Source organism: Cnephaeus nilssonii, assembly GCF_951640355.1.
Source record: "Cnephaeus nilssonii genome assembly, chromosome: 18".
Classification (NCBI taxonomy): Eukaryota; Metazoa; Chordata; class Mammalia; order Chiroptera; family Vespertilionidae; genus Cnephaeus; species Cnephaeus nilssonii.
The window spans coordinates 16,684,395-16,709,546 of NC_137089.1; the positions used below are offsets into that span (position 1 = coordinate 16,684,395).

Sequence of the window (25,152 nt, forward strand, 5' to 3'; positions counted from 1 at the left end):
TTGGCAGCAGGAATGGCCCCTCCTTTCCAAGGGTCACCAAAGGGCCAGGATCCGGTTCAGGTGTCACAATTGACCCGTCTCGAGTGGGCGCCCTTTTCCTATGGCAGTTGAAAGCCTGGTTGGTAGAGGGAGGGTGGAGGTCGCAATTCTGCAAGGAAGGAAGTTCAGATAACAAGAACAAGATCACCAAGGGCAGGGCGGGTGTCAGCGAACTATGCAAAATCCTGCGGAATGAGGAGCCATACGCGCCCAAAGGAAAGATTTCTACCATTTAGAAGCTGTTTCCAGAGCCCCCTGCAGCCCGCCTCACGCAGCCCTTTGCCGCCCCCCACCCCCACCCCCCAATTGGGCTGTTGAATGTCGCCCTTTCCTTCCAGTAATTCCAGGCATCCAAAAAAAACTTTGAGTCAGTTTCGTGTGGGGGAGCTTCTACATCGCTTTAACCCAACTTTCCTCCGTTTCTCTGGAGAGAACCGGTGGCGGGAGCCCGAAATCGGGGCCGCCCCGGACTTGGTTCCGGCGCAGCCCGCAGGTGCCGGCTTAGGAGGCTCCGTTTCCCCGCGTGGAAGGCAGGGACCTCGCGGGACGAGCGCTCCGGTCCTGGACCCCCAAGCGCGGGGTGGGGGGGAGGGGTGCAGCTTCCCGCCCCAGCCCTGGCTTCCGCAGGAGCTATTTTTAGAGGCCTAGCGCCGCCCCCCCCCCCCCCCCCTTCCTCCGGGGCCTCGGGAGGGAGCGGGAGCTCGGGCCGGCGGCACCCTCCCGGCGGTGGCTCGCGGCCTCCCCCGCCGCCGTGGCTCTTGGTACGGCCCACGCCGGCGGGCCCGGGCACTGAGCATGTCTGCAGCCGCTCGCAGGCCGCGGCGGCGGCGGGGGTGAGCCGGGCTGCGTCAGGCTGAGCCCATTCACCGCGCGGCCGCAGGAGCGCACGCGGGTGCCGCGCCGCCCAGCCCCGCCGAGAGGGGCGCACTCGCCGCCGCGGAGCCGCCGCCGCCGCCGCCGCCGCCGCCGCTCACCGCAGCCCCCTCCTGGCGACCCGCAAGTAAGTTTGTGGGTCGGTTGGACGGCGGGGCCGGGGTTGGGCGCCCCGGGGAGCCCAGGTCGGCAGGTGGGAGGCGCGGCTGGCGCCCGGGAGAGCCGGCTGGCTGCCGTCCCCTGTGCCTGGCGCCTGGGCGAGCCCCTTGGCCAATTTAAAAGCGGGGGGCCCCTGGGAGGCTGGAGCGGAGGGGACCGGCCCAGAAGGCGGGCTGACCTGGGACCCGCGGTGGGCGAGGACAGAGGGGAGGACCCCGCGGGTGGAGAGGGACTGGGCTGGCCGGGAGGGGGCAGGTGCGGGATGGGGAGGCTGGGCTGAGGATGCGGGCGCCCGGCCGAGAACAGCCGCAGAGGGAAAGCGGGGTGTCTCCCGGGGGCAGGGTGGGAGCGGCCGAGAATGCAGTATGGCACAGGAGAGGGGGAGCGCGTCTTGGCCCCGGAGCGGCGGGTAGGGACGGCGGGTGGAAAGTGGGGCGCGTGGAAAGCGGATTTGAACTAGAGCAGAGGACGCCGGTAGAAGGGATAGTGGGCTCCAGAGCACAAGTGGACCCTGATCATTGAGAGAAGCAGTGCCAGGTCCGGACGATCTAATGATGGAGAGAGGCAGTTCTGAATGAAGGGAGGACGCGAGGCCACAGGCTGGGAACCGGCTGGAGAGAGGATGGATTCAGAAAGTGGCCTGGAAGGGCCGGCAGGAAAATCCGCCGAGGGATTTGGGTGGAGGGAGGAGCAAGCGGTGCGGGGATCCGACGGAATTACGGGGCTGCTGGTGGGGTCGAAAGGGTCGGGAAAGGGTTGGAGCCTCCGTGCGCCCCCCCCCCCCCCCCCCCCCGCCCCGAATAGTGACTTAGGAGCAGTTCTCTCGGAGGCACACTTGCACCCCAGGCCCTTCATCCGTCTCCCACCTGGCTGGGTCGCCCGGAGGCTCCATCTAGTTGAGCTTGTAGGAGGTCTGGGCTGCCCTGGCTGCTGGGAAGGTAGGTAGTCAGTTACAGGGGAGCTGCCTTCAGTGGTTCCGGAGCCCGCCGGTTGCAATGTGGGGGGTCTGAGTGTGTGTGCTCCAGCGGGGTGAGGCGAGTGGTGGCGGTTCCGGGTCCCGGGAATCTGGGGTCTCGCCCGAGAAGTGCGGTGTCTGGGGCGGGGAAGTCAGGCAGAAGTCTGCAGCGAGCGTGCCACTGGCGGGGGGCGTGTGCGTGTGCAGGTGCGCGGGCGCGTGTGTGCGCATCGCCCGCCGGGGTCGCGTGTGCTGCTGCAGTCTGTCTCTGACCGGATCGCCGGCGGCCGGGGTGATGGGGGGGGGGGGGGGGGGGCGGGGAGCGGGGGAGATTAAGGGGAGCGTGCCTTCCTGCGTGTCTTCTACCTCCTTTCCCCTGGGTCACATTCTTTGCTCGTCCAATGATGCTCGTCTCTAACCTTTCCCTGGCCCTTGCACCCCCCACACCTGACGCTGGTCTTGTGCTCTCCTCTGATTCGGCCGTCCCTCCGCTGCGGGAGGTGGGAGTCCCCGCGGTCAGAGGGGCTCCGGAATCCACCGGTCCTTCCCCCCCCGGGGCGGGGGGGGGGGGGGGCGTCGCTCCGGAGGTCCGCAGTTCACTCTGCTGCCCCTGCAGGTGATGCGGGGACGGTGCCCCGCGGATTCGGGAAGCCCGATGGCTCCAAATGGCCAGTGGGAAGGAGATGCCAGCAAGAGTAACCAGCACTTACTCGCTGGGGTGGGTGGGGGTGTGTGTTAACCCTCCTCCCGGCTCTCCCCCCCCCCCCCCCAAGTTACACACACATACATGTAACTTGAAAAGACCAGATTAGTAGAATAAACAAGCATCGAGTAGTGCAAAAACCTTTATGTAAAAACTCCTCTTTGACTAGGAGAGATTGCACCCACCAAGCCCAGGAAGGAAAGGAGCTTCTAGGATTGGAAACTGGGGGAGGAGAGATGGGGGGAGTGGATGTTGCCACCAAGTCCCTGGCTTCTGGGAAATGAGGGTGAAGGCAGCTCTGGAAACCTGTGCCATCTGTGGAAGGACTAAAAAAAAGGGAAGTGAAAACTGTACCTACTGTCAGCTGGCATCGAAGAGGGCTTTGAGATTGTGAGTGTGCAACCATCAGAAATAGTTCTGGAGGTCCAACATACAGATTGTGGTGGGGGACTCAGAAGAAGGGAAGTGAGAACTCTAAAAACAGCGATGAGGACCATGGTATGGGTTGTCTTGCAGAGTGATCCCTGGATGGACACAGCAGAAAAGACAGTAAACTTCTAAGGACCAGGGCATGTCCTCTTATTACTCTAGGTGACAGTGGCTGGCCCGGTTTCTAGTACAGTAACTATTGGACCGTACCTTTTGAAATATGTCCATGCTTGGGGACATCTATATGGTGAGAAGTTTGAACAAAAAGACATGTGCTGTCATTTTCTGCTTCTATTACTATTTCCCCCCCCCTATTGATTATTATTAGTAATTGTGGTAAAGGTAAAATAAATTATTATTTTAGCCATTAATCCTGTTCTCCCCAGAGTGCTGTTCAAATAAAACATACATAACCTTATATTTTGCCTATTTTTTTGTTTGCTGGTCAAGGAGGAGGGATTGTTGGGAAAATTGATTAGGGTGTCAAGTAAAGGCACCTTGAAGCGCTTTTGAGCCTGTGGAGGTGAAGGCTTTATTTATAAAATGCTAAACTTAATGTGACACGAGAAAACCCATTCCTCCTTATTCTTCACCTCCTGCATTGGAAATGCAATGGATTATACCTCTAGTCCTCAGAAGCCTAATTTGGCACTCATTTTTCTAGAGGATTGTTCCCTAAACCCAGCAATGCCTTAGGAAATAGTCAATGGAATCTTTGCTGCCCTAAGGTAAAGGCATTTTTTTTTAAAGGTGGTGAAATGGCTTGATGAAGCAGAATAATGAAAGAAATGTTAGTCTAAGTGGAATAAAAGACATCACTTTTTCTTACCTTGGGGCATCTTATTGATAGCTTAGAAAAATGGCTCTCAATTGGTCAATTTTGCCCGCCAGGGGGCACTGGCAATGTCTGGAGATGGTTTCTGGTTGTTACACCTTGGCAGGAGGGGTGCTCTGGCAGTCAGTGGGCAGAGGCCAGGGATGTTGCTAACATTCTACAAGGCACTGGGTGGTCATTCATAACAACAACAACAACAAAATGGCCTGACCACAAATGTCAATAGTGTTGACGTTGAGAAACCCTGGCTTAGAACACGATATGATTAGATTTAAAAGCCACTCCTGTTAGGATGCTTTCAAATATTCCTATATATTTGAACATCAAGAGTAGTTAATATTAAGATACTTCCTTTGCAAAATGTCCCCATCTTAAAAAACATTTGTCTTAAGGAAACTAAAAATGCTTCCTGTTAATAGGATGTCTTACCAGCCTTCAAAAAAGATTCCTAAAATATGTCCTGAATGTCTAAAATGACAGGTTATATAGTATGCATGTGAGCTGAGTAAACATGTTTGATAAAAACAAAACTCTTTAGCTACCGTATTTTTCTTGTAAGTACCGCGCGCTAACCGATTGCGCCACTGGAGCTCCGGCTGCTACCGTATTTTTCACTGAACTGGTTTGATAATTGTCTTTTGAAATACATAGTTTTAATGTTTAAAATTATAATTTAACTGAAATTACAACCAATAAGTTCTTCATGTAGTGAGGGATTGTAGAGAATCAGAGACTGTTAGATGAACATTTATTAGAAGCCTCATGAAATGTTCCCAAATAAAACCTTATATTTGGAGACATCTATACAGGAAGGTCAGAATCCCATATAATTTTCGTGTATTTAGTTTCAGTTTTAAATCAACAGCATGACATGTATTGGGAAATAAGCCTTTCTAGCCTGTAGCATACTACTCTACCTAGAGAGAATGAACAATAGCTCGCAGCCTTAAATGTAATAAGATCAGGCAAGTGTTCTCATATCGATTGTATGCAGGAACTCAGAACACTTTACTAGGTAAAAGCTTTGTCATCATCACACTGGGGCCTAGAGGAACTAAAGAGAACAGGTCAGTGTTTCTACACTCTCTCCGCGCCCCCCTCCCCCCCCCCCTGCCCCCTCATCTTCTTTGTTGATTGGTTCGTTTCAGAGTTCATTCTGCTGGGATCATCATTAAGGCTGCTTCCTTCCCTTCTTGTTCTAATAACCATTCCCTCCATCCTTGGCCATTACCATCCTTCAGTCCCTCAGGAATTCCTGGAGCAGAGGAGACTTGATACTCCTGCCATGCCCCTTGGGCACCCAGTAACCCCTCCTCTTCTCCTGTGTGTACAAACACCAACAGCTCCATTCTGCTTCCCAGTGGAACAGAGGTGCGTGTCTTTCTTGGAAAAAGGCAGTGGGAGAGCCCTTGTTTTCCACAAAGGTAACCTCAGTTTCTCTGCTGGCGTCTTTGAATTGCTTTGTGCAGTTGCCTATTGTTGCTGCTGGGAAGGCTTTGTCTTTCCCAAGGGAATAGTGAAAGAACTGAGGAAAACAGCTTCCGCTTGAGCAGCACTGGTGGTGATGGAGTGCTGCTCATCATTGGACTGTGTGAAAGCTCAAGAACATGATTAAACCAAGGAGAATCATAGTTTTATAAATTCAACAAGCATTTGCCAATTCCTAAGTAGGTTCTGTTCTAGGCATTGGGACTCTTGCATTTGCAAGGCTGAGCTGGCTTATGCATTGCAACCAGTTTGCAGAACTCAGGGAAGGCCTGCGTGGCGGCCTTGCCAACTCAACAAACCTAAAGTAATCACAAAGGGTCGTCTGCAATTCAAAACCTTTAGAATCAGACAAATTTGAATTCAAATCTCTATTTTTTTTTTTTTAGTTAGTAGCTGTGAAACTGAAGCAAATTACTAGACTTTCCAGCTTGTCCTATCTTTTGAGAATCACATCCACCAGATTATGGGTGTGACTCTCATGATGCTTAAGTGAGCTGTGGGTGTAAAGATCTTAGCATGATGCCCGGTTCCCTTGTTTGTCCTTGTGCACGTCTACCGTACTCCAGCTGTGCCTTTAAACGTGATCAGTCACCTTGGAAAGCAGACTCACTGTCAAGAATCAGAAAATCTGATTTCCAGTGGCTTCAGTTAGAAAACACGAGAGAGACTTCATGACTGTCACTGAAGAGAGGAGGGGACTCTGGCTCCGGGCAGGACCTGATTTAGGGCTCAAACCATGTGACCAGGTCCTCATTTTCCCACTGCACTCCTTGGTTCCACTTTCTAAGTGTTCGCTCCATTCTCGAAGGGCTCTTTCCTTCAAGGGGTTCTGAGATGGCTGCCTGAGGCTTGCAGGGCTTCATAGTCCCAGATTCCCATGTCCAGAAGAGGGGGGTCTTCCCATTGCTCTTGCAGAGGAAGCTGCTCTTTTCAGAGATCCCAGCAAAGCCCCCCCTCACATCTCCCTGGCTCTAATCAGGCAAAGAGCCGATCCTTTCCATCACAGCGGCCAGAGGACAGTGCATGCTTGTTGGGAGGTATGTTTTCCTAGGGGAAGGTGGGAGGTGGTTTTTGAGAACGGGGATTGTAGGTCTGATAGGCCGATCCCAAATGTTGTAGCCCTGGTTTTCTTTCATTGGAGTCCTGGGTAACGGGTAGAGAATTCTTTCTTCTCTATTCCTGAACGTATCTTTCTAGTGATGGATCTAAATCTTCATGATCAAATTAAACCGATGCACATTAGCTCTCTTCCTACAGTATACATCTTTGGACTGGCCTTAGATAGACACTAGGACTCATGTTTTGTTACCAAAAAAAAAATGTTTGTTAAAGGAACAAATGAGTACATTTTCTTACATTGAGTACTTGGTTGTAGGATCACAATTTTCTATAAAATGTCAGAAGTAGCTGTCATTGTGTAATTTATTGTCTACGTCCTTGGATCATGGATGAACTTGCTGGCCCTCTGGCTTCCCATCCACACACCAAATTGTAATAGACATTAAGGCTACTAATATTTATGCAACAAACAATTCTTTATTGTTTGCAAACTGCTAAACATGCACAGCTAACAGAATAATCCAGAAAAGTTAATTGGTTAAATCTTTATTCAAAAATTCTACAATCCTGATTGGGGCTATTGTCACAGCAGTCTCTTAAATGCAGTTGTTTCCTAAAATATAACGAGGTCTTACATGGTGAATTAATATATTAATGGACTAAGGATTCTTTTTCTCATCTATTTTGAACTCTGTATAGATCACAGTGACAGGCTGTCGCAAACACATATCACACATTTAGGGGAAGAATGCTAACAGCCGTGATAAATGGCTTTGAGCAAAAACTATGTTCTTCTGTCTTTATTCATCTAAATCATTTAGTAATATAAATACATGTAAGTGCCAGATTTTAAAATGTTTTAGGATAGGAAAATGAAGTCACATATCCATGCATTTTAAAAACTCACTTTCAGGTACTCTAAAATATCATCTACTTGTGAGTGAGGTGATTCAGTATAGCAGTTGGTTTCCCCATAGTTTCCAGCATGAGGGAAAATACATTCTAGCACATGAAGGGAAAAAGGGAAAAACTATAGCAATCAGCCTGGCATTTATTACCTGTTAGATCTATTTAGAGTTTAAATTGGTAAGAGAGCCAAGGAGATTTAAAGGTGCCTTTTATGCCAATGAAGTGTCATTGCAGTGAGTTCTTCACTCAGTATCACCATATTTTAAAATTTCAAATGAGTAATCATATTGATTAGTGTTCAGCAGAGGAAGAGTAAGATACTGTTTTTAATGATCGGAACTATAAAATGAACAACCAAGAGGGAAAAAGAACCATTCTGGTGCTATGGAAATGTTCAGCAATTTTTAGAAAAATCTAGGAAGATATTTAAAAAAAAATTTTTAGACGTGGGGAGTGGGGGGGGTGGGGGGGTGGAGTATGGGGGAGAGATACATCTATCAGCTGCCTGCCTCCCACAAGCTTCCTGACCTGAGATGGAACCTGCAGCTTGGTTATGTGCCCCAACCTGGTGTGGAACAAGGGGATGATTCTCCAACAAACTGAGGCACATCAGCCAGGGCTAAGGAGATATTTTAACGTTAGTCTTATAGTCACAGCTACTGATTATGTTCTCTATTAAGAGTTTTGTGTTTTGGTGCCAGGCACACATCGTGTTTCTCATGAAATATGGGGAGATTTTTCTTTGGCTATTGCAGTTGTCAGAGTCCCATAACTGAATAAAATAGAAATGGATTCTGGTTAATTTAAGCAAAAAGGAATTTATTGGAATTGAAGGAAGTGCTGAAGAGTAAGACCTTGGAAATGATAATACACTGCTGGGATGAATCAGCTCTAATGTTTTCCATCATTGTGCCACTGTGCTCAAGACTTAAAAGCTGAGAGAGAGGGAGAAAAAAAGGAAGGGAGGGAGGGAGGGAGGGAGGGAGGGAGGGAGGAAGGAAGGAGTGTATTTGGGGAAGAATAGGGTATCTTGACTGACAGCCCCACACTGTGTTTAATGAGCCCAGGAGTTACCCCAAGGCATAATCTATCACCTGTGCTATCAGAAGGAAAGAGATACTGGGCAGGCTCACTCAGCTAACACCCACTACATACATTCAGGATGGAGAAACTTGCTTCAATAATGATGAATTACTAGAAAGATAAAGGGAAAAAGAAAAGAAACACATTGTATTATCTAAACAGTATGTATAAGGAAGACAAAAATATTGTGTTAGTCTCCTAGGACTGCCCTAACAAATTAACACAAATTGGGTAGCTTGACACAGCAAGTTTATTCTCAGTTCTGGAGGCTAGAAGGGCAGGGCTATTCTCTCTTTGGAGACTCAAGGGGGAGAATTTCTTCCATGCTCTTTTCTTCGCTTCTGGTACTGCTAGTTAGTAATCCTGGTATCCCTTGGTTTGTAGCTGCATCTCTGCCTCCATCATCACAGAGCATTCATTCTCCCCCATGACTCTGACTTCTACTTAGGACACCAGTCATATTGGATGAAGGGCCCACCCACCCTATTCCAGTGTGACCTCATCTTCATGTAAGCAATCCCATCTGTAATTATAACCAATTTCCAAATAAGGTCACATTCTGAGGTCCCAGGAAGGACATGAAATTTGGGGAAATGCTTTCCAACCTTGTACAAGTGTGATGTGGATAAAACCAACAACAAGCACATAGCTAGGTCTGAAGAGTGAGAGGGGGTAGTAGCCTATTGTCCTGTTACAAAACTATACCTACATATCGTGACTGGCTTTAGGCACCGCTTTCCAGATGATCCTGTGTTCACTGGAGAATGAGTGGAAAAACAATTTGTTCTTCAAGATCATTTTTTTTTAAACTATAGACTATAAACTTGGCAAAGAGGAATTTAAGATAAATATGAGCATCCAAATGTCAAAGGTATAGTCTCTGTTGCTCATTTAGAGAGAACTAGGTCCTATGGCTGGAAGTTTTAGGGAAGCCAATTTCCTCTCACTAGAAGCAGGAACATTCTTATGTGAATGCGGTTCAGGAGAAGAGATCTTAAACTGTTCAAGATTATTTCCCTCTAGGAATACATAGGACACGAGGAACCTCAAAAACGTTTATGAGCATCCAGCACAGTATTATAAGCCAGTGCATGTAGAAGTAAACATGGCAGACATAATCTCTAGCTCGTACACAGATAAACATTGCAGAGGTGTATTACCATAGTGATGAAGAGCAGTCTAGTATGCATACAGCATCTGGCACATATCAGTAACTATTTTGTCAGGCTTAGGCCACAGGATAAGCCAGTGAACTGAAATTCCAAGAAGGTCATGCTTTTCCAAGGAGAGATGGAACACAAACCCTTTTATCTTTGGCAGAGCATGTGAAGAAGAAATAGTTTCCATAAAAATGAATAAGAAGAGTACACTTCTTCATAGCATCATTATTCAGAGTAGCTAAGGGGTCGAAGCAACCCAAGTGTGCATTGACAGATGAATGGATGAAGAAAATGTGGTACACGCATACAATAGAATATTATTCAGCCTTAAAAAGGAAGGACATTCTGACACATGCTACAACATGGATGGCATGCAGACATGTTAGGTGAAATAAGCCAGTCACAAAAAATTACTTGTATGAGTCCGCTTATATAAAGTACCTTGGATAGTCAAATTCATGGAGATAGAAAGTGGAATGGTGGGTGTCAGGAGTTCGGGGGAGTGGGGGAGTGGAGAGCTATTGGTTAATGGAGATAGAATTTCAGCTTTGCAAGAGGAATTTCAGCTTTGGAGATGGATGATGGTGAAGTTTGTGCAACAGCATAATGGACTTAATGCCAGTGAACTATACACTTAAAATGGTTAAGACAGTAAATTTTGTGTTATGTATATTTTACCACAACTGAAAAGAATAGTAGCTCTAGCCAGTTTGGCTCAGCGGATAGAGCATTGGCCTGCTGACTGAAGGGTTCCGTGTTTGATTCCAGTCAAGGGCACATGCCCAGATTGTGGGCTTGATCCCCAGTAGGGGGCATGTAGGAGGCAGACGATCAATGATTCTCTCTCATCATTAATGTTTCTATCTCTCTCTTCCTCTCCCTACCTCTCTGAAATCAATAAAAATATATTTTAAAAAATAAAATAAAATAAAATAAATAGTAAAAAGATTTTAAGGAGCGAGGAAGAAGAAAGCATTTACACTCTTTAATAAATTCTTAAAAGTCACTGAAAGCTAGCAGGAGAGTCGAGAATTACGAGGAGTGCAGACGCAAGGGGAATCTGTACTCATCACTGACTTTTTTCCCAGGGGCCTCTGCTCAGTACTTGCTAGAAAGTCAGGGGCCAGGGAAGCTGGCCAGAGAGAGAGCCCCCCTAGGTTCCACAAGCATGCAGGTAGCGAGATGCCGCCTCTGGAGACAGGCACAATCTCACATACAGCCCCAGGTTCTTCTCTCATGCAGAAGCCTGAAGGCACCGGGAGAGGGGAGAAACCCCACGGGACCAGGAGCTTACACTGAAGGAACATGGAGATCTGCTTTCCAGAGCATATTTTGGTTGTCACGGAAAGAGGGAGGGGCAAAAAGTTGAGGAAAAGCCAGCCCAAGACGTAGGTTCGTTCATAGGGCCTAAGATTGAGGAGAGACTCAGAGAACTCGAACATTTATAGCAGCTGTATTCACAATTGCCAAAACTTGGAGATAACCCAGATGCCCATCAGTTGGAGAATGGATAAACAAATTGTGGTAATATTCCATAGAGTAGAATTCTGCTTGGCAGTAGAAAGGTATAAAAGGAAAGTTGCTGAACTCACCACTGCGCCAACGATCACTGAGAATAACCATGAGGGAGGGAGCCATGAATATTTCATGAAAAGCATGGCACTTTAGAAAATGCAAAGGCTTAGAAGGAGATCAAGATGATTATGTAGAAGGCAGTAGTAGCTTTGAAGGGTTGGTTGTAAGGAGAGGAGGCATCTAGAGGCCATATATTTCTAGGCAAGAAAAACTCCTCCATGCTATCTCAGTTCCATTATGACACATAAACTACTACTGATTTATAAAGTGTTCTATTTATATAACTCAAAGTCTATAAATACCTCCACAGCTTTTTCCCTACCCTAAATGCATGTCACGTTGATCATATATTCTTCAAGGTTAAAGGATCTTTAGAATTCATTTAAAATCCTTCAAGCATAGGGTTTGTGTGTGTGTGTGTTTACCTGTTGGTTGTGGATATGGATAGAATCCATCAACTTGGATAGAGAAAATGACATCTTCATTGTTACTAACCTCATTCAGATCTAGCATCCCCCTTATTCATGGGTGTGGGCCACCAACCACAGGAGCACCAGCAGCCCGTGACTTTGATGCCAGTAAGTCACAGAAAACATCGTATCACGTTACAGTTGTTTGCAGATATTTTTTAAAAATCACTTGTGTTTATCTCTACTTTGAAAGTTTGATGGTTATTAGACCTGCTGTTTGATTTTTTTTTAATTTAAAGTATTAGTAAAGCAACACATATACCATGCCACAAATTCATCCACTTAAATTTTGATAACTGTGCCAAAACCGGTTTGGCTCAGTGGATAGAGCGTCGGCCTGCGGACTGAAGGGTCCCAGGTTCGATTCCAGTCAAGGGCATGTACCTTGGTTGTGGGCACATCCCCAGTGGGGGGTATGCAGGAGGCAGCTGATGGATGTTTCTCTCTCATCGATGTTTCTAACTCTCTATCTCTCTCCCTTTCTCTCTGTAAAAAATCAATAAAATATATTTTAAAAAAAATAAAATTTGATAACTGTGTTGCATTATGTTTAGTTTCCTTTGTAATCTTATTTTTCTCTCTTAGGAGAGGTCATAGACTTGAACAGACTCCTAGAGGGATTCATAGCATGAAAAAAGTCTAAGAACTTACCTCCTTTCTTGGACTCTCAGTAGTAAGTTCCATTTAGTGCCCATGGCTTGGTCCAGGAAGCCTGAGCTGTTGAGTGTTCTCATTTACTGCACTTGTGCTGGATCTGCCAGGTGCCATTCGTAGGAAATGGTGGTTCTAGCAGGTTTCATGCCAACTGGTGAGAGCAGTGGTCACTCTTGAGAATCTGTACATTCTGCGGCTAAGAGGCCTCTCCTATAGTGGGGCCAGCGCCACCCTAGAAGCAAGGTCGAGTCTCCCCCCACCGTGTGATGCATTTTAACCTTGCCTTTTCGCGGCCTAGATTTTAGCACAGCAACCCACATCAGTGTCTCTAGTCCTCTGCACCCTTGGTGGGGAGACGGGCAGCTCTGACAGAGACCATCTGGTGGGGCCCACTGTACGTTTTTGTGAGGACATGAAGGACGAGCAATGTTAGGCTTCAGAGCCAGAGGTCAGGGGTCAGGGCTGTTCTTTTTCCAATTTTGATTTGGTTTCCTGGCAGGCTGGGTGTGATTTCAATGGACACACCTCCCTTGCTAGGATCTCTATAATCTTTTATTATCTTTTAAGTTATATTTACTCTAAATGATACCATGCTGGAGCACAGTGGGTGACTGAAATGTCAGCAGTGGTAGTGGTTTAATGGGGATCCATCCGGACCCTTGAGAATGGGAGGATTGCTTCCCCAGGAGTATCCTATATAATAAAACCCTAATATGCAAATCGACCTAATGGTGGAACGACCAGTCGCTATGACATGCACTGACCACCGGGGGCAGATGCTCAGCGCAGGAGCTGCCCCGTGGTGGTCAGTACGCTCCCACAGAAGGAGCACCGCTCAGCCAGCTCAGCCAGAAGCTGAGCTCAGGGCTGGTGAGCACAGCAGCGGTGGCGGGAGCCTCTCCTGCCTCCGCAGCAGCGCTAAGGACTGATCTGGCGGGCCCTCCCCGCCCCAGTCAGCCCGGCCCCATCGGCCCCAATTGGGGTGGGCTTGCCGGACCCCAACTGTCCATGAATTTGTATACCGGGCTTCTATTTATTTTATAATTAGATAGAGAATGGTCTGATGATACATTTTCTAAATATTTCAGGGTAGCTCATTTCATTTTTGACAACTTTGATGGGAAGTTTTCCTCTTTGGGGCTAAAATCTGCTCTTGCTCAGCCTCTGTCGTTGACTAGGACTGGTCTGTAAAACCTCACAATTATCTAGGAATGTCCTGAGTTACTCAAATGCTCTTACTGTGACTTTCCTGATGTGTCTAGGAATGCAGATCTCAGAGAAATCTTCCAAATCAAAATATATCTTGGCAAAAATAAACTTACTAGGAAACATTAGTCTTAGGCTGCGTGGAACATTTTTCTAACAAATGTTTGGGATCTGAGAACGTGTCAGGCACTCAGCTAAACCCTGGGGATGTAATAAGGGGAAAAGCAGACATGATCCCTGTTCTCCTGGGTGTCGAGTGTAGGGTGCTAGCTATAGTACCAGGAAGATGCTCTGAAGACCAGGCAGGTGGGGTTGGAGGCTGAGGCTGAGAAAGGAGGGGTCCCTTGGTTGAGTGCTCCATGGTGCTGGCATTGGGGGCAGGAGTCGAGGGGTGTTACGGACAGAGGAAACAGCTTGGCACATAAGAGGAAATGAAAGATGATCAGTGTGGCTGGGGCAAGGGTGAGGGTGGGACCAAACGGAGGTGGAAAGATAAGCCAGCATCAGACAATGAAGCATCTTCTTGGCCAGGCAGAGCATTTTGATCTTTGAAGCAATAGGTGGCATAATCAACTATCCTTTATTGATACAGAGATAACTCCCCCTGCCACCCCCAAGAGAATAGATAACATTAAGCAAAAGCAGGATGGGTAGCAACTTGAAAAAAAAAAAAAGTCTGCCATTTGAACACAGTGGACGTGATGCATGTACCCAATACATAGACCTAATTGCACACACTCCTCCCTCACCTCTGGGTAACCAGCTGATCAGCAGAAAGGGAGGGATATGAAGATGTGATCTGGGTACTTGTGGATGCATTGAAGCCTCTGTTGCCCTGAGCCAGGGAGAGTTTGTAAGAGACAAAACAACGTGCTAACTTTCCCTTCCTGTTGCCATTCCCTTTAAATAGCATTGCATCTTTTAAACTGCATTTTGAGGTAGTAGATTCCTGTATTTTCTCAATACATAGCAACACAGAAATGGGAGACTCTGTGTTGCTATGTATTACCAAAGCAGACATAAATTGTAGCTGGCGGGTTCCTAGTTACAGCCTCGCTATGTGAAATACATGGCTACATTCATTGGTTATGCATTTGCTTTTAGCACGAGGCATTCTAGAGTCTATTGTTCAACAAGTAAGCTATCACAACCCCAGTAACGGTCTCTAACATGAATAACAAGATTAGAGGGACAAGCAGTAAAAATAATGAAAGACAAATTATCCTCTATTTCTAGTAACTTAGCCATGAAACACATTTATGTTCTCATTTGGACGTTAAACAGCTAGAAAATATGAGTCAGTCCTTTTGGATGCAAAATTCTGCCACAGCTTCATTCCATTTGGAACCCTAGGCATCAGGTTCTTACAGGGAAGAAAAGATACATGGTAATAAAAATGAATCTTTCAAGCGTCCCGTGACCCTCACGTGGAAAGCAAAGGAAGCATAATACATTTCTGATACAAGTTTATGCTAGTGTTTTATTTTTTCATGATTTCTTTATGAAGAGATACACACAGCATCTACTAATAAATTGGGATCCTCCATGGCTAAAAGGAACGCTAGAGGACTCAGAGGCACTAGTAAGGCTCACTTTATCTTACACGGATGCCTGTCTTATGAATAATAATTTCTGCGAAGAAGGGTTATGAGACAGGTAAGCCCTTTAGCTAAAAGTAGAGCCTGGGTACTAACCTACAAGAAGAGGTGCCCGGTCTGTGGTCAGTCAGTGACCAGGAAACATTGTCCTCCATGGTACGGCCCGAATGGTCTCCAAGTACGTCATGCAGCCTCTTGGTCAGCTCACTTCCCATTTAAAGGAGAAAATACAATAAACACTGGTTTTCCACAAGGTGTCAAAGAATATACTGAGGTATTTGTTATCCCCTTGCACTCACCTAATAGGAAAAATAGGTTTCTCTTCCTCGGTAATTTAATGGGGAAAAGCATCCCATTTTCGGAAGAAAAATGCTGCACAGGAGGAAGTAACGTGAAGAGGATGAAACTTAGTTGTGCTGTGTTTAGTGAAGTGAGGCTTCATAATCTATCGCCTTGGTGACACACAGAAATAGTTCTCATCTTTGAATCCATAGGAGATTGTTTCGTAAACAAAAATTGGCACGCACACTTAAATTTGGGGTTTGCTCCGAAGTATTTGGTTTGTTATCACTTACTGCTTCTGCGGTGGGTACAAGCATATATAGCTAAGGCAACAGAGCCTCTGTGGGCTCTTCCGGCCAGATGGGGTGCTCTGTCTCTCGTGGAAAGCGGCTGGAATCCACACCGCTGTGCAGTGGAGTGTCCTGTGCATGTGGATCTCATTCTGTACGATCTTCTACCGGAAGGCTGTGCCCATGCAGAATGCAGAGGCTGCTGGCTGGGACCTACAGTGGCAGTGTAGGGACAGGAGGGCCATGCAAACCGATGGGGTTTCTGGGCAATGAGAATTCAATAGTGGCAGGCAAAGTGTATCGGAAGAGGTGGGAGCCTCCTGAAGTTTTGGGAAATGAAGCAAAGAGAGAGCTAGACCTGCAGAAGTCCAAGTGTTGACTAGGACTTTATGCACCTTGCACTCGGTACATTTGCTGACAGAAAGCCTGGCATTCTCTGCTGTTTACAGTATCCTGGTGCAAGGAAGGGACGGTCCCAAGGCAGACCAACATGAACCACAGAGGAGCAACATCCGGGTGACAAAAGTAAAAGGTCGGTCCAGGCATTCCCTGTAGCCAGGAATGGATGAGTGTCTGACTGGACTTGGCATAGGGAAGCCCCTGCCCCCAACATATTTGTGTATAATGTACCCCCAGCTAACTGTGTAATAATTTGATTATCACTTTCATTCCATATTAATTTCAGGCATTCTCAACTCATCCATCCATCCATTCATTCTTTCATTCAGTACAGAAATTGGTTGTTCACTCTTTGCCAAACATTGAAAAAAAACTGGTGAGTAAGTCTCAAGAAACCCCTGCTTTTGGAGACAGTGCATTGTATTTGTGAAGACACACAACAATTAAACACATACATAGATAAAGGCATTGAAGAAAATAACCTGAAAATTGTGATAGTGTTACCCTCATAACTAGCTAGCTAATATTAACATAGAAAGAGAGCAAAGGAGAGGCCACATGTTAGAAGCAAGCATGGTCATCTGGGCAGCTTCACCAGGACGCTGCAACTCCACACATCCCCGGGCACCAGAGCTCCATTTCCAGGGGTCGAACAAAGGAGATGGGTGCATGCGCAGTGAAGCCGGGTGACACAGGGAAGGTCCTTGCCTGTCAGTCTAACCTGGAACAAAGACAATTGGTTAGAGCGGGTGGAGCAACTGCATGAAATCCTGAAGGATTCACTGGATATAGTTAAAATCCGCAGACAAAGGAACTTTCTCTTTCTTGCCCCTTGTGCTCCTGTTTCTCACTTGCTCTGTGACCTGCACTCACCGTGCACCTCCATAGCCATGTGTCCTGAAGCAGCCGCATGGCCTCTGCCATGGACTGCTGCTGGGAACGCAAGCCAACCTAGCCAGATGCTGGACTGGACTGTGCTTCTCCATGGAATGGAGACTCTGGGCAGTGGCTTTCATCCTGACTCTGCTGAAGGCAACTTGGGGCTTTGCCCACAGTGGGCTCGGAAGGGAAACCCCCTCATGTTCCCTCATCAATAAAGCTTTCCACCATACCTCCCACTCCCCCAGGGGCTTCAGGAAATTCTTCTTCCATGGCTCCCCAGGAGCTCCACTTCCACCAATTACAGGTGGGGACACAGAGGACACCCGCTGAGAACAACAGAGCAGGGCACACCTGGGAGTTGAGGAACAGTAATAGTATCCCATATAATAAGAGAGGAATATGCTAATTATCCGTCATAACAACTGGATGACAGATCTGCAGGAGGGTGGGGCAGCAAACTGCAAGTGGGCGGCGGAGAGCTACAGGAGGGGGCAGGGCAACAAGCTATGAGGGGGAGCCGGGGGAGCTGCAGAAGGGAGGGGCAGTGGACAGAGAGCTACAGGAGGGCGGCAGCGACCTCCTGGCGTATGTATTCGTGCGCAGGGCTACCGGTGTAGATATAAAAGAGAAGAGATCTGAGGACTGACTCGAGGGCAGAGTAATGTGCAGAGGATGTGAAGACAAGAGGCTTGAGAAGAAGTGATGGGTGAGGTAGCAGGAGAATAAAAAAAATGGTTCTCGGAGAATGTTGAAGTCACTCGTTAAGCCCAGGAGTGAGCTGATCACAGTGATGAAGTTCCACCCTGGGGGGACAAGGGGACAGGGCGGCGACCAAAGCAGAGAAACCATTGAGTGAGCTGCTGCAGTGATCAATATGAGAAATAAGAATTGTTTGCACTATGATGGTGGTGGTAGAGGTGGTCCAAGTAGCTGCGTTTGGGATTTGTGCAAAACGTGTTAGAAGGCCTTAACCGGTTTGGCTCAGTGGATAGAGCGTTGGCCTGTGGACTGAAGGACCCCAGGTTCGATTCTGGTCAAGGGCATGTACCTTGGTTGTGGGCACATCCTCTGTGGGGGTTGTGCAGGAGGCAGCTGATTGATGTTTCTCTCTCATCGATGTTTCTCTCTGTCCCTCTCCCGTCCTCTCTGTAAAAAATCAATAAAATATATTTTTTTAAAAAAACGTGTTAGACGGTAGTGCACAGAAATAGCAGAACACCTAGGGTTTACTGATGGGTTGGATATTGGTTTTGGGGTGGTGTTTGTTTAGATCAGTGCTGCTCAAGGAATGGCCTGCAAACTGTGCCGCAGATCTGGGAACACACAAGGAGCTTGTGCCAAAATGTAACTTGGCTGACTTTTTCATAGCAAGATTTTCTCAATGAAGGAAACAGCTTATTTATTTACACTGTAGCACAAACTCCTTGTTTTGCCTTAGACCAGAAAGAGTTTTCAGACCAGATTCATCTGTGGCCCTCAGTTTGAGGAGCATTGCTCTACATAAAGTCATCGGTAAAAGCCATTAATAAGCATTCCTAAGTTCTCAGGTTTATCCAGGTGTGGTGCATTCTTGAAGAATGGCTATTTTTGTGGTTGTGTATTGTGCTGTGGTTGCCAAGGTTAATGGAACTGCACACAGGCAAGTTATAAAATATATAAACTAGAAACTATAAATGGAACAAAACAAGTTATGATTTCTAGATTTTTATAAGCTTTGTTTGCTTTTGATCAGTAGGCAAATGTAAAAGAATAAGCTGAGGAAACAATTTTTTAAATAAATAAACTCATGAAGTAGGATCACAGGGCAACTCATGCCAAATCTTACTTGTTCTTCAAAACTTTGCTCATGCACAATCATTTAGGAGGTCTTTTAGCTCTAACCATTATTATGTGTTTTCATAACACTGTGTGTTTTACCTTTATCAAAGCACCGTTACAAATCAAGAGTGGTTGATTTACTTTTTCCTGCTTCCCCCCAAACTGTAAGCAAGTAGAAAGAAGACTGTTTTATAATGCCAGTACCCAGTAAAATGTCTGGTACATTGGAGATATTCAGTTAAACTTTATATGCTAAGTAGCAAGACCATAATTTCAAAGAACAAAAAGATCTGTTTACACTACTGGCCATAATGGTTAGCATTCCAGTTTGAGGTAACTGCTAAAGCAAAGGCTAATCAAAATATGAAGTAAATTACATCAGTTGGAGCCTCAAATATTAAAAGATGAGTTTTTAATATTTAAGTCAGTATAACACATTGGACTTCTCAGCCATGGCTGTTTAAAAGAGAGCAAGCGATGTCATTTCAGAAATAAAGGGCACTACTGCGTATATGTTATAATATTCTCCGTGCAGAGGGAATGACTCCTTATACAGCACACAGTGTTGCCATAAGATTTGAGGTGGTACAATCTAGCAGTTTCTTATAATTTCTTCTTGATTAGCCTTTGGAGTCTAGGTCTGGTCTTTGGCAAAATTCCTTGAAAAGCTTAAGATCTGATTACAGTTTACAAGAGAATCAGTTACCGTCCAGTGAGTCTAGGTTTCTTAGCCAATCAGAATACACTGGGGCTAAAGTATTTTTCAATGAACAGATTTTTTTTTTTTTGAACATTTACCATGTGAAAAAGTACCAGGTGTCACTTAAGTACCAAGAGCTGTGGCAGAATCCATAATGATCAGACATGTGTCTTGTTGTAAAGGAGGAGGAAAAGGAAATGTCACAGGGCTCTCGGCTGCACACACCTCCAGATGCTACAGGAGAGTAAAACGGAGCGCTTTCCCCTGGAGAGCAAGTCATGCTTCCTTGGAGGAGCTCTCCGAGCCTGAAAGCCTTCTAGCCTGACCCTGTCTGCTGTTCCCACGGATGGCTCCCAGAGGTGGCTGTTTCCGTCACTTCTCACAATTGTTCCCTTGGGTGTATCCTGCGGAAGATCCCAGCATTTGGAGCAGTTTTCAAAGCTAGTGTTGTTCATAATCTCCTGCTGGTTGCTTAGTCTGCAATTCTTATAGGGCAGTGGTTGGCAAACTACGGCTCGAGAGCCACATGAGGCTCTTTGGCCCCTTGAGTGAGGCTCTTCCACAAAATACCACGTGCGGGCGCGCACGTACAGTGCGATTGAAACTTCGTGGCCCATGCGCAGAAGTCGGTTTCCGGCTCTCAAAAGAAATTTCAATTGTAGTACTGTGGATATTTGGCTCTGTTGACTAATGAGTTTGCCGACCACTGTTATAGGGTCTATGGATTCATCATTAAGCGCATTTTCCCACCCCTTTCATTGCCTTGAAGCCATCAAAGGTTCTATCTGCTCTCACTGGCTGTGAGTGAGCTCCTTAAGGGTATCTTTCCTTTTGTTCCTAAAAGCAGGTATAAAAAAGGACTTAATGATAACTCCAAGCTCTTTCAGATCACGATGATATTGATGCTAGTAATAAAAATGACATCACTAATACTTATTGAGAAGTAAAAATAGGTGTGTTCCTAGCTGGTTTGTAGATATTTTTACCATTTATTCCTTATAACAACTCTGGAAAGAAGGTACCACTATTATGTCCGTTTTATAAATGAGTAACCAAAGCAAAGAGGAATAAAGTAGCTTGGCAATCACCCTCTTCAGTTCCTACCATCTAATAGGAGGCCTTTGTACAATGAGCCCCATGTAGAGCCTTGGTTCTCCCATTAGCCTCCTGTGATTGGCTAAAGTCTAGTAATGGCCTGGCTTGTGTTGATGAGTACTGGTAAGACCAGTGCACATATTGTAGACTAACAATAACCTCTGGCTATAATTCTGTCCTTGGGCAAGCAGTGAGTATTTGTCTTTATAGACCCTGAGATTGGGTCAAGGGCCAAGGCAGGTTCAAGAGGGGAAAGATAATGCTGGACCAAGAGTAATCGAAGATCTTGACATGTAGATCCATGCCAGTACAGGTGTTCTTAAATTTTGGCCAATGTTTTCCATTATTTATTTTGATCTGAACTTGTTATACAGGCTCTATTACCCCTGGCTTTCACTTGAAATTTATTCTTTACTTATCAGGGGAGTCCAAGCACACCCTACAGCCATGACAATGGCTCCACTCACTGTCATTGCCACTAATAAATTTAGAGGCATTTACACCTGAAACTGCCACCTGCTTTGTGTGCAATATCTAATTTAATCATCATATAAACCTTATAAAGTTGATTCCACTGTATTATTAATACAGTAATTAGTACAGATGACTGCATTACTTATTCCTTTACTATCAACATAAAGTGAGCTGAGCCCCATGACGGAGTATATATTAGATGAGTGGACTCTAACGTTTTATTTTATTTTATTTTGTCTTGGATTAGATATATATTTTTTTACCTGGATTAGATAATTTTATTAAGGGGAGGGATTCTACCATTTATTAAATATCTGCTGTTTGCTGGGTGCTATGCTAAGTGTTTGCATATAGGTTCTTATTTTTGTCAATCTTATGATTCAGTATAAATATTCCTGGAGAATGTTTTCTCACAGATGCCTAAGAACATCTTTGCCTAAGAACACCTCGAGAAAGGAGTAGGGAGAATCTACAAGATGAAGGAAATAAACAAGAACTGGTAAGGGTACTTAGTGAATACAGAGCAGATGCTTAACATGCAGAACAGATTTTTGATGGCAAGCTATTGCCCTGGCAGATACATCCAATTTATCACTGTGGTAGACAGTGGTCCAGCAATGGACCAAGTATAAATCTTACAAATAAAGATTGCAAAAAGTATGTTGCAATCAACAAAATCTTTTCTTATTTGCTCCTCTTCCTTCTCTGTCAGATTTGCTGCTGCTCGTTGATGTATATCAAGTAAGGAGCAGGGTGAACTAAGTCCTTATAATTGTCATCAGTCAGGATGAGTACAGTTTATGCCTCAATACCTATGCTTTACACAGTATTTTATAAAGATGAGTGGAATAGAATTGAATAGAACATAGTGGAATGGAAGACAAAATGATACAAAGGTGAGTAATCAGAATCAGAACTAGACAAATATGCACATAGCTTATTGAAATGGAATATCAAATGATATTTATGCTTATTGTTTTATTCAAAGGGAGTCCTTCTGGGCAAGAAAATTAGGACCAAACCAATTTTATTTATTGGCAGAAGAATATGAACCTTGCTAATCTGTCCACACTGGCACACCTTTCCCCTAATCCCCTGAAAGAGAAAACATGAGGAAGACATATCTATACGTGTGTGTGTGTGTTTTCTGTATGTTTGTGTTCATATGTCATATACTGCTTATATAATCCTACATATATACATACATATAATGAGTCAGGATAAGCTAGGCTATGGTGTATAACTGTCAACCCCAACATCTTTCTGGTTTGGACCATAAACGTTTTTTTTCTCACTCATGCATCATGTCCACTGCAAGGCCGCTGCAGCTGTCCTTTACATCATTTTATTCTGGACCCAGTCTCACAGCGTAGCCTGCCTCTGGGATATTGCCTGACTCATAACAGAGAGAAAAAAAGAACATCACAGACCTCATGATAGATCCAAGAGCTTCTGCCTGCATGCAATGTCAATTCTTCCCACCGGTCACTGGTACGTGGCAAGTCATGTTCAAGCCTAATGCTAGCATGAAATGAGTACATATGATTTGCCTACAGCAGTATTTTTGAACCAGAAAGCCAGCTACTACCTTATTGTAGCCCATTATAGTGATACGCAATACTAATACTATATTTGTTTGGGAAGTCGTGGCGTATAGTGAATGGATTGTGGTTATCAGAATGTAGCTGGTCCATCTACTCCTAGATGTATTTTCCAGGTAGTTGAGGAAATAGTGATAGATAGTGGCTTTTATTTTTTCTCATATTTCCCTCCCCCTCCCCATTTTTAAATTTTTATTAATTGCTTTGATGACATTTGGTCACTATTCCCATATTACAAAGTTTAGCCCCAATATTTTTCAATCAAATATTTATTGAGAATCTACTGTGTGTCAGGCACACTGCCATGTACTTTATGATACCTTGATCTCATAACTGTTTCTTAGTTATTTAAGGTCTGGAGGAAGCAGAGTTTATTTCATTAAATCTGTATTGGGTATGCACTACAGTGGGTGAATGATCTAGATGACAGTTTGTGGAAGAGGCAGAAATGCTGGAGGAGGGTTTACGAAGTGCTTTGGAACATAAAGAGCCAGGTAGGTTCTTGGGGAATGGTATAGTTATATGACACTACAGATGAGATCCCAAGAAAGATGAATGGGATTTTGTTAAAAGTCAAGGAAGAGCCTTCTAGGCAAAATGATTAGCATAAAGAAAAGCAGACAGGAAAAATGTGAAACATGTTAGAAAAATGTAAGTAGTTCTTTATAGTTGGGGCATGGAATTTGGGGAAAGCACAGTTAGAGATAATATTGCATGTATAATTTCAGAGAAACTTTAGAGTTTTTTTTATTGAATTCGTCAAATATCTACAAAGATCAGCCTTCCTGAGTCTCAGTATTCTTCCTGGCCCCTGAAGGTAGAACTTGACCTTTGCTGTTTACCTTATCTTTTTTTTTTTTTTTTTTAAATTTCAGAGAAGAAAAGAGAGGGAGAGAGAGATAGAAACATCAATGATGAGAGAGATTCATTGATTGGCTGCCTCCTGCAGATCCCACTTTGGGGGATCAAGCCCACAACCTGGGCATGTGCCCTGACCAGGAATCGAACCGTGACCTTCTAGTTCATAGGTCGATGCTCAACCACTGAGCCGCGGCGGCCAGGTTTTCCTCACCCTTTCAGTTGAACAATGTTCCAGACTGAGGCCCATGGTTTCCTTGCCTCTATTACCTTTGATTAATTCGGGCCTCTGATCTTTTTCATGTCTGATATTTATATTTAAGCCTCTTTGTTTTAAGGCTTATTCCTTTTTGATAGAGTGGACTAGTTCCAGTGAATAACCTAACAGAATTCTCTCTTCTACATTAATGTCATAGATGGATTTCCATATTTCTGTCCAACACATACAGTTTTCTGATATCCATAAGCCCCTCAGTTAATGTGTTTAGAAAATGAAGTAATGAGTCATTTGCAGCATGAAATGCAGCGTGAATCACTGTTTTTATGATGTTCTACAAATATTCGACCCAAAGCATTCAGTGACTCATCTCTGGCATAAGGACTTGCTGTACAGACATTTCAGAGACAGATCAAAATGTAACCTGCCAGGAAACCGTCATTACCTCAGTTACTATTTCATAAAAGCCAGTGGTACAGGTATTGAGAAAGAACTTCTTTTGTGTTACCTTTTTGAAGAGGTTCCATGGAATTGAGCTTGAGAACACTAAGCATCAATGCTTTGCCTTCCACTAGAGCCGCCTTCCAGGGAGGGCATCTCTGCGGAAACTCTGTTGGATAATTTCATTCTTACTCTTCACTCTTCTTTTTTTCTTTTCTTTATATCTGGCTTAGAGAATGGATAGTTTGGGTTTAGAACAGGAATATTTCAAAATGGCTCAAACCCCTTATGTTGTAAAAAGGTACGATTTTAGGTCCCAACATATGAAGTAAAAAAACCTAAATTATATGAAAGCTAGGATATGAAGTCAGCATTCTTGTTTCAGTATAGCATGTTTTTTTGTGTGTGTGTGTGTTTTTTTTTTGGGGGGGGGGCATAACTGTATAATCACCCCAAATTAGGAGTGATGAATGTTACCTGCAGCCAAATGATTCGAGGAATCAGTGTTTGTTTCTGATGGGGTGTTGTTTATAAATTTTGCAGCCACTGTATATTTCAGCTATACTTATGTATTGTCCAATTTTACTAAATCACATAATTTGAAGAGTTGAAGTGTCTCCTTGTATACATGTGAAATACTGAAGCTATTTAAAAATTTATTGTGTTAATTTATTCTTTATATTTCGATGGATTGGTTTCAGTCAATAGGAAAGGAAAACTATAGTCAGGTTTTGAGATTGGGAAACTGGGAGCTCAGTCAGGTTTTGAATTCCAGGTTTAACCCTTATAATTCCATTACTAATATGCAAAGGAGCAAGCGGGGCCCCTCCGCTCCTCTACATAATGCTCATTGCTAAATTTCATCAAATTAAGACACCATTGATTGTAAGTAATATCCCG

General features: G+C 45.0%; 1 protein-coding gene across 1 annotated transcript in view; it reads left to right on the plus strand.

Moving 5' to 3' along the window:
• The first annotated feature begins 925 nt into the window (after positions 1-925).
• OXR1 (oxidation resistance 1) overlaps positions 926-25,152 on the plus strand; it is a 343,514-nt gene continuing 319,287 nt past the window's right edge. Inside the window, exon 1 of the mRNA XM_079796642.1 lies at positions 926-1,039. The gene's annotated coding sequence lies outside the window, so the exon portion shown is untranslated. The remainder of the gene's footprint in view (positions 1,040-25,152) is intronic.